Here is a 9591-nt window from a genome sequence, read left to right as displayed (position 1 = left end):
AGGGATGTCCCCGCGGAACTGTAAGGTGTCAAAGTGCTTCGAGAAGATGGGGGTGCCTCCTCAGCAAGGGCTTTTCTGGGGTTGCAGGGAGGAGGTGATTAGTCATCTTCCCACAAAGCACAGCAGCTTTTCCAGACCCCACTTCATGATCCTAGGAGAGCCACACTTGGGCAGCGTTATCAAAAGCTTCCATGAGATTAAAAAAAAAAATGTAACGTTGTCAATAAAGTCTCCATTTCACCGTGTAAGGAAATTGAGGCTCTGGCATACAGGAGACAAAGGGGTGACACTGGGGCCTGGTGGGCCCCTCAGGCAGCGAGCTCATTTGATACCTGTGGCTGCTAGTTGTAGTTCACAGACCAGATTCTCCCAGGCCTGGACAAGGCGCGGGAAAGAGGGCTGCAGACATCCATCCATTCGGGATCTGCCCCAGCACCTCTACCCCATTCTGAGCCTGGTGCCAGCCTCCCCAGGACTCCAGACCCCACAGCATGAGCTTTCCTATAGTAAGCAAGAAAACAAGTTCAAGGCTAGTCTGGGCTAGACAAGATATTCAGGAACAGACTGTGCAACTTAGTGAGAACCGTGCCCCCTCCCAAAGGGAAAAATATGACTAGGGATGTAGCTCAGTGGTAGAGTGTTTGGCTGGCATGTACAAAACTCTAGGCTCAATCTCAGTGCCATGAAAAAGAGGAGGGGGAGGAGGAAAAGGAAGAGAGAACTATAAATTACAGCCTGTAGAATTGAAAAAAATGAGTATGCAAATCTCAACTCCTCCTCGCTAGCTGGATGAATCTAGATCATTCAGAACTTCTCAAAGCCTTGGTGTGCTCACCTGAAAAGTGGGCACTAAGTCAACCTAAATGAAGTCTTGTGAGGGCTAAGCAAGGCAGGACAGCCTCCTCATAGGCAGGGGGAATGAGGCATTCCCAAAGTCAGGCTTGCTTGGCAGGCTGGCCTTCAGCTCCAAGCCAATGACTGCAAGCTGCATTTGCCTCCCAGGCCTCGCGCAGTGCCCAGCACAGGTTGGGCCCTGTAAATATTTGTTGAACTGAATTACAGTTGCAATACCACAGAGACCTCACTGATGAGCAGATGAAGCTGAAAGGGCCAAGGAAGACTCCCCACAGGGAACGAGGGGCCTGTAGTACAGAAAGAGGTTAAATGGGGGGGGGGAGCATCTGGGAAAGTTCCTGCTGAGGGGTTTGGAGCACTGAGGAGGCTGGGGAATCTCTCCAAAGGGAGAAGAGGTACTGGAGCAGATTCTGAAGGACAGATTTCTAAAATGCCCATAGCCATCTTTCTGCAGTTTTTCCAGACCCGAGGAAAATCTGGTCCATAAATCAGACTAAGCGGCCACTCATACCAGATGAGATATCTGAGGAAACTGTCGTCTGCCACTCCCTCCCAAACTTCCCACCTGCTGTGGAGGTATGGGTGTGGAAGAAGAAAGTGGTGGAGACTCCCTCCAGTGTCAATCCTGGGTTCAGAAGGTTGGGGAATCTCAGGGTCACCTACCAAATGACCAAGCTCTCTCCCTCCTGCAGGGTCTCCAGCCCAAGCATCTGAGTCACAAGAGATCACACGGTTCTACCTTAGTGTGCTCATAAGACCTGCCTCTGGCCATAGGTAAGACAGCCTTCTTCGAGAAGGGGCCTCAACGCCCCCCACCCGGCCCCAAATAACTACATTTTGTACTCAGAGGCACTTCCCTTCCTTTTTTTATGGTTTTTCTGAGACAGGGTTTCTCTATGCAGCCCTAGCTGTCCTGGATCTCACTCTGTAGACCAGGCTGGCCTCCAACTCACAGAGATCCACCAGCCTCTGCCTCCCAAGTGTTGGGACTAAAGGCACATGCCACCATGCACATCTCATTTCCCTTCTCATATCACACCTAGGACAGGGGACACAGACTCACCAAGCAGACAGAACAGACTATCCTAGGGTTCTTGGTCTCTCCTCAAAGGGATGCATGCAGATGTATGGTGGATTGAGTAGATGTGTGGATGAATACGGAAATACATGGATGATGGTGGACAGATGGATAGGGGGTGAATAAGTGAATGGATGTGGGAATTGACCAATGGATGGATGGTAAGAAAGTGGATGGATGGATGGATGGATGGATGGATGGATGGATGGATGGATGGACGGATGGACGGGTGGATGGATGGACAAATGGACTGAGTTCCTGCCCTTTTCTGGGTTTCTGCTCTGGAAGCTAACAGTTCTTGTATCAAGAGAGTTTCCTGTCTACTTTGGCCTAATGGTTGGTGACTTGAAAAATACTCCCTTTTGGGGGCGGGGGGACTCAACTTGTGTTGCCCAAGAGCCGGATACTGTCGTGCCGCGGCCACGCCGCTCCCCCTCTCCCGACCATGTCTCACTTAATTGAGCCCCTGCACAACAACAACAACTGTGAGGAAGGGGAGCAGTCCCTGCCGCCGCCCGCCCGCCGGCCTCAACAGTTCCTGGGGGGAGCTCCCCATGAACAGCAGCAATGGCAATGAGAATGGCAACGGCAAGAATGGGGGGCTGGAGCACGTCCCTTCCTCATCCTCAATCCACAATGGAGGCATGGAGAAGATCCTTCTGGATGCACAGCATGAGTCAGGACAGAGCAGCTCAAGAGGCAGTTCTCACTGTGACAGCCCCTCACCACAAGAAGATGGACAGATCACGTTTGATGTTGAGATGCACACCAGCAGGGACCATAGCTCTCCGTCAGGAGAAGAAGTTGTTGACGGAGAGAAAGAAGTTGAGGCTTTGAAGACAAGTGCAGACTGGGTATCCGACTGGTCCAGTAGACCTGAAAACATCCCACCCAGAGAGTTCCATTTCAGACACCCTAAGCGTGCTGTGTCTCTAAGCGTGAGGAAGAGTGGAGCCATGAAGAAAGGGGGCATCTTCTCTGCCGAGTTCCTAAAGGTCTTCACCCCGTCTCTCTGCCTCTCTCACGTGTTGGCTTTGGAGCTGGGCATCTATATTGGAAAACGACTGAGCACACCTTCTGCCAGCACCTACTGAGGGAAACGAAAAGCCTCTGGAAATGCGCGTGGCCTGTGAAGTGCTGTATTGTAGCTTGAATTTGAGACCGATTGTAAGCATGCTCCCCAACCTACAAGGCCATTTTTACATACCCAGTTCCAGTAACTCTCAAATCCAGTATTTTCCTCAGGCTCTGTGAGGCATTTTACTAACCTTGTTCCTTTTTGGCCTGTCAGACACTTTAGAGATTCCTAACAGAGTTTACTGTCATTTGGAAATTTGCAAGGGCTTTTTTCAGCGATGCCACCAGCAGATGATAATCTTGTCAACAATGCCATCGTCTCCTCTAGTACCACCAGAGTCACACCTGCGTCATCCATGCTAGGAACTGGATGCTAGCCATGCAGCTACATCTCTTTCTAGATGAGGTCAGGTTTGCAAACAATACTATAAAAGCTTTGTTTAGTTTTTGTTTTCCAGGACAAAAACAAGCTTCCCTAAGCTTGAATTTATAGTTATTAAAAACAAAAGAAAATAAAACCAAAAAAAATAATAATCAAAGCAAGACACAAGGAAAAAAATATTCCCTTTTGGGCTGGAGAGATGGCCCAGTGGTTAAGAGCACTGACTGCTCTCCCAGAGGATCTAGGTTCAATTCCCAGCACCCACATGGCAGCTCACAACTGTCTGTAACTACAGTTCCAGGGAGGCCGACACCCTTGGCAAAACACCAATGCACATAATTTTTTTAATCCCTTTTTTCTGCTCCTTGAGCAACAACAAATAGCCAGATCTATTTCCTCTAGGAAATTGTCATTTTAGTTAACTACCATTCCACACATGGGACATTATAGAAAAAGGAAGCACTTAGAGACAAACAAACCCAAGTTCAAGAACCAGAGTTGACATCACTGAGTTGTGTGACCCTGGACAACCTACAAAGCCGCTCTAGGCCTGGTTCATCACCTAGAATGTCAGAACCCTAATCATTAGCTCTCAGAGGAAGGGGACTATTTTGAGGAAAGAAGAACCTTCTCGCTAAGTGGTTGGCACGGTAACTGCTCTGTCTTTTTTATTTATTTATTTGTATTATTATTATTTTTATTCATTTGTTTGTTTGTTTGTTTTCCTGAGACAGAGTTTCTTTGTGTAACAGCACTGGCTGTCCTGGAACTCACTCTGTAGACCAGGCTGGCCTTGAACTAACAGAGATCCGCCTGCTTCTGCCTCCTGAGTGCTGGGATTAAAGGCATGTGCCGCCGCCATCCAGCTTAGTTTATTATTTTTAATTGTGGGTCTATGCCTGCAATGCAGGTGCCCTTGGAGACCATAAAAGGGTGTTGGAGCGATCCACTTGAGTGAGAGTTACAGGCAGTTGTGAGCCACCGGACACAGGTGCTGAAAATGAAGCTCGGGACCTCTGCAAGAATGGAATATTCTCTTACTGCCTGAGCCATTTCTTCAGCCCCATAACACGTGCGTCTCTTTTCAAAGAAGTGAGCTAGCTGAGGTTGAAAGCAGGCCAGGTTTTGGCACCTGGCCAGGCCTGGATTGGAAGCTGTGTAATCATTCAGCATGGCCTTCTGCAATAGTACTGAGTTCCAAACCCCAGTCACACAGGTCGGATATACCTTTCAATGCTGCCATGAGCAGTAGGCATATTCTATGAAGAGCTCCTAGCACTCAGTAGGGATTCAACATGTGGCATCTCTCTATTATTATTTAATGAAAGGAGATAGGGAAACTGAGGCAGAAAATGCTCTACTCCATTAGAGAAGGTGTAATAGGGTCTAGGTGTGGCCCATGACCTAGAAAGCAGACCGAGTCCCCGCCCAGTCACCCTGAGGAAAGCCCAGAACCAGGTTCCCTAAAAAATCAGCATTTAACCTGACGCCTGACAGGCTGCAGCATGCAGGGTAGACGGGGACCTGGATTCCTGAACCAGTGCTCTTCCCACCATCAAAACATAGCACAGGGACCTACTGGAGAACAGCAGAGCCATGCCATGGCTTCCAAGCACTTCAGTGGCTTGGGCCCTGCATATCATCGTGCAAGTGATGAACGTTGTGCCTACCTCAAAGAGTTGTTGAGGTGGGGAAACAGTGCCTGGCACATACAGAGTCCCCAGTCAGTGTTAGCTACGATTATTCTTTGCTCTGTGCCACATACAGCTTTGATCTCTCAAAGACCCATTAATCGCTCAGCTCCTTCTTCACAAGGTTTGAAAAAAAAAAAAAAAAACAGCAAATGAAATTCTACATGAAATCATCGCTGTAATATTTCTACTGCCAGGACAAATCATTAGAGGGGGAGCAAAGCTGGCAGTGATGCTGCTGGCCTGCTCAGAGTAAGAAGGGACATTAATATAGCTGCTTCCTTTTAATGGCGAGGGAAGACAGAGGGGGAGGGGATGGCCGCCAAAAGCAGGCGTGCTGGCCCCACTAGAGTAAGGAAAGGGAGCTCCTCCTCAGATCCTCCAGAGGTGAAGGGATCTCTATGTCCAGCAGAGAGAGGAGGGGAGGAGAGCATCCTCCCCGACGACCAAGGCCCAGATACCCTCCCAGGTAGGCCCCTGCCTTTTGGGCAGTGTCTAGCCTGTCTCTGGCTCTGACGCCTCCTGCTTTGGGGTGCAGGGCCTTCTCAAGCCTGAGGAAGGTGAACTTGCTTCTTTTTCCCTTAGAGCACAGCCGGAGGAGCTTTGCTGTTACACCTCCCCCACTCCCTTCTGGGAATGCGTCTCTGCAGCTGAAGAAGGGGCATCTGGCTGAGGCTGCAGTTTTCAAAGCTGTGCTGGGGAACCCAAGGGTGAACGGGAGGCTGGTGATGGACAGGGATGAGTATGGGCCTGGGCCAGACTCTCCCATGATCTACCCACTCATCCTTAGCTTACTTGAGGACTGGGGTTCCCGAGACACAAGTGATTTTGCTCAGAAAAACGATCCCCTGTGTCAAACTCAAGGTTCGGAGCCCCTGCACAGAGGTCTCCCATCAGCCCTCACCCAAGTGTTGCCTATCTTAGGGGTTGCGGAGGAGTTGGCTCTGGGTTCAGAGGCCGCTCTAGTTCTTCTTCCTGAGTGGCCGGCTTCTCCAGCAAGGGCTGGCTGGACACAATGCATTGGCCCCTAGCCACTTTCAGGAGCCAAACCCCACAGTCTGCTGGGCTTCCTGCCGTGTGCCAGCATGCTCCTTGGCAGAAGAGGTGACCAGGAGGCAGAAGGCGTGCTGTTCTGCCTGGGCTGGGGTGCTCCAAAACAGTGGCTTGCCAGTCTCCTAGGAAGTCACCCGCAAGGCTCGGGCAGGGAGGCCAGAGTCACAGTGTGGCCATGTCTTCTTTCCCAAGACGGTGGGAGGTGAAGGATGGGGTGGGCCCCTTTCAGGAAGTAGAGTGCATATCCACACACACCACTCACTCTGAAGGCCCAAATCCAAATTCAACCTTGGGGTCCCTAAGCAGAAGACAGAGACTGTTTGTTGAAGCAAGACTATGTGAAGCACCTAATGACGCACTCGTCAAGGGTGATGGAAGAACGTCAGTAGATTAGACGAAGCTCGAGACAGGTATGGGAGGCTCCTTAACAGACACAAATAATGGCCACAGGCCCACAACCGATTTGACAGTCTTGCTTCGGCTTTTGCTCCCTTTTGCTATTTCTCCCATCAAAATTTTACTGAGGCTCAGCCCTCGAGACTGCAGGGTTGGGAAATGGCGACTGCTGGACGTTGTTTAGGTCATGGGAGTCGAGCCCTCAGAAATGGATTAAAGGCTGTTTCCGTCCCCTAGGTTGGCCAGCGCTGACGCTCAATCCCCTGTCCTCTCTTGGTCCCTAAGCCATTTGTCCTCCCACTTTGTGCCCTGAGTGTGAAGGAGGGCAAAGCCCTCACCAGCAGCAGAGTACACGGGGGCCGGCTCCACAGACACCCAGAGCTGGGCGCCCAGACAACTTTCCATTCTTCGTCAATCACTCAGTGCCAGATTTTCTGCTCTAGCAATGGAAAATGGACTAAGACAATGTTAAGTCTGTATTTTAGGCACCTATTCCAGAAGCTTCTGATAGAAGCTTGCAAAGCAGACAGAGGAAGCCACTTTGACAAAAACCACTTACAAACAGGTGAGGCGGTGCATGTCTGAAATCCCAGGCATCAGGAGGCTGGAGCAGGAGGAGTTCTGAAAGTTCAACTCCATCTTGGATTACATAGCAAGACCCTGTCTCAAAAGAAAGAAGGATGCTGAGTAGTGACGCACATCTTTAATCCCAGCACTTGGGAAGCAGAGACAGGAGGATCTCTGTGAGTTCAAGACCAGTCTGGTCTACAGAGCAAGATCCAGCATAGCCAGAGCTGTTATACAGAGAAACCCTGTCTCAAAAACACACACAAAAAAAAAAGAAAAAGAAAAAGAAGAGGGGGGGAGAGCGTTTTCAATGTACAGGCTAAAGTTTGAATTGCCTTTCTCCATTCACTTTTACTACACTATTGTCTTAGACTGTAAAAAGTAATAGAAATGTTTAGATGGGTTCTTTTTATTTGCCTTTTTCCTCCCACTGATATTCAGCCTTAGGAATTAGAAGCTGACGTATTATAAAAGTGTTTGGCCATCTCAACCAAAGTCAACTGCCCATCTGCCATTAGCTTGGCTCCTCTGTACACACTCACAGAAAGGAGCAGATCTCAAAGCCTGCCTCCACAGTGACACACTTCCTCCCACAAGACTACACCTACTGCAATAAGGCCACACCTCCCAATAGTGCCATTCCCTTCAGGGGGGGGGCATTTTCTTTCAAACTACCACAGTCATCCTCAACTATGTGGTGAATAGTCAGGTCCAGCCTGGGCTACTTGTCAAAAGAAAGGCAGGGAGGGAGGAAGGTAAGTGGTAAGTTAAAAAACAAAAGAAGCCAGATCCCAGTAGGTAGACTATAGTATTCATTCAGATCAGGTTGAAAGTCCCTCTCTGTATGTAAAATAGGGACACACTAGCCTTACAGGAAGCAGTGACAGGAGAGGGCATGAGGGGAACTTCCTTGGGGACTGCTGATCTTCTGTGTCCCCACCTGAGTGCTGTCACAAGTGAGGGCTTTCAGCTTGTAAAAAGGTATCAAGCTGTATAGCCGGAGTCTGTGCTCTTCTTTGAATGTAGGTTAGACTTCAATAAAAAAAAAAGTAGAAGGGGGAAGAAACAGCTAATGTTGCCTAATGGCCTAAATTCTATGAATATGCAATAAACTTGCAGCCTAAGAATTTTGTCCTGCAATTTGCCTGCTGACTCTAGGTTGGGGAGGTGTCAGGGTAACAAAGCACCCCAGGGTAAGCATTTGACAGGAAGCATTAGCTGCCCCCCAGGAGCCTCAAATACCTGATGGCTTTTCTCCTGCTTAAAATTAAAAACCTGCCTGTAAAGATGCCGAGGAAGGAAGAACCCACCCCGGCCCTCATTTTGCAATGTTATTAACTGTGGGAGTTGGAACACAGTGGGTAGTGGGATTCGGCTACAACCGCTAGCTCCCATGCCTGGGGAGCGGGCCGGTGGCTTCTTTATCTTTACACACCCCTCCCTGCCGCCCTGCCCACAAAAGCATAAAGATGCTGTTGCTTAATAAACAGTTTCCTATGGGCCATGGCACCCTGGTACAGGAAAGAGAAATGATATCTCATTTTAACTTGGTGTGCACTGCACACCCAGCCATATGAAACACTTTATCTATATGACCTGGTCGCCTCCATCCAGAGGTCTGCATTGCCCAGAAGCTTCGAGTCATCTAAGCTCCATTCAGGCAATAGCTTGGACCCACACTAAAAATCCTTCACTTGTTTATGAGGCCACCTTTAACTGAGTGGTCTAGGTCTGCACTGAGACCTGCCTCCTCACCCTTCGTCACTGGGGCCCGCAGAGGCCAGAGCCACCTGGTTCCTGACCATTACACGCCACATGGGCTCATTCAAGCAACCATAGGTTGAACAGATTCCAAAAGCTGGGTATGGTGGCTCGTGTTTGCAATTCTAGCACTTAAGAAGCTGAGGTAGGAGGGCCCCAAGTTCAAAGTCAACCCCAGGCTACAAAGTAAGGCCCTGTCTATAAAAATAAAACAAATCACAAAAGAAAGCTATTCTAAAAATAATCTGCATCTGTAGGGAATAGTTACAAATATGCTTTCTATTATCATTCCTAAACAATACAGCCTAACAGCTACTTAAAATTGGCATCTATGAGGTATTCAACTTACTCAGAAAGGATTTAAGGACTCTGGGAAGAGGTAGGTATATGGTTCATGGGCCATTTTACACAAAGAACTTGCCCCAGTCTGGGGGTCTGGCACCCATGCAGGTCCCACCCTCTGTACACACCAAGAGACAACTGTGACAGAGCAGGTGACACTGAGAGTTTGTCAGAGTCAGGGTCTGTGCCCAGGGACCCCAACTCCGAGACTCCTCACACATCCTATTTACAGACAAATGCATCACTTTCCCCAAACTAGCACGCTCCCCCGACTGTGAGTGGTTACCAGTATCACATGATCCCCTGAATTGTTCCCCTCGCTGAAGTCCCCTGGCTCTTTGTGCACATGGGTATCTGACCTAGGACCCATGGTGCCTGGGGACAGCAGC

The 9591-nt window shown here is 49.3% G+C and overlaps 1 pseudogene; it reads left to right on the top strand.

Annotated features, from left to right (window-relative positions):
• The first annotated feature begins 2378 nt into the window (after positions 1 to 2378).
• On the top strand, positions 2379 to 3545 carry LOC102912965 (BCL2/adenovirus E1B 19 kDa protein-interacting protein 3-like pseudogene; annotated as a pseudogene).
• The last annotated feature ends 6046 nt before the right edge of the window (positions 3546 to 9591 follow it).

This window comes from Peromyscus maniculatus, chromosome X (genome assembly GCF_049852395.1).
Source record: "Peromyscus maniculatus bairdii isolate BWxNUB_F1_BW_parent chromosome X, HU_Pman_BW_mat_3.1, whole genome shotgun sequence".
NCBI classification, from domain to species: Eukaryota; Metazoa; Chordata; class Mammalia; order Rodentia; family Cricetidae; genus Peromyscus; species Peromyscus maniculatus.
Note: the sequence above shows the minus strand (reverse complement) of the source record. Positions and strands in the feature narration are given on the sequence as shown.